The sequence below is a fragment of the Penaeus monodon genome, chromosome 15, assembly GCF_015228065.2.
Source record: "Penaeus monodon isolate SGIC_2016 chromosome 15, NSTDA_Pmon_1, whole genome shotgun sequence".
Classification (NCBI taxonomy): Eukaryota; Metazoa; Arthropoda; class Malacostraca; order Decapoda; family Penaeidae; genus Penaeus; species Penaeus monodon.
Genome location: NC_051400.1, coordinates 39,730,143 through 39,730,464, shown reverse-complemented (window position 1 = coordinate 39,730,464; position 322 = coordinate 39,730,143).

The following is a 322-nucleotide window of genomic DNA, read 5'->3' as shown; positions in this document are numbered from 1 at the left end:
TAGGAAAATTTATATTCTGAATAGATACTAAAAACACTGTTACATTTTTAGTTGATTGTTTTTTTTTTTTAGATTTAGAAGTTAGTTTAATATACTGAATGTATACACTGTAGACACTAGAGTAAGAATAGTGATTTTAGGATACTTTTATCAGGGTATATGTTATGTATATGTTAACCCAGTGAAGAGTATTTTATATATGGTTTCTAGAGTATGTACAAAATATATTCTGTATATCAAAGATGGTTATTTTCCTAATTTAACAACTGTATTGTGCAGCACTAATTTACGAGTAATAGTAGCTAGAACCAGCTAGATTGTT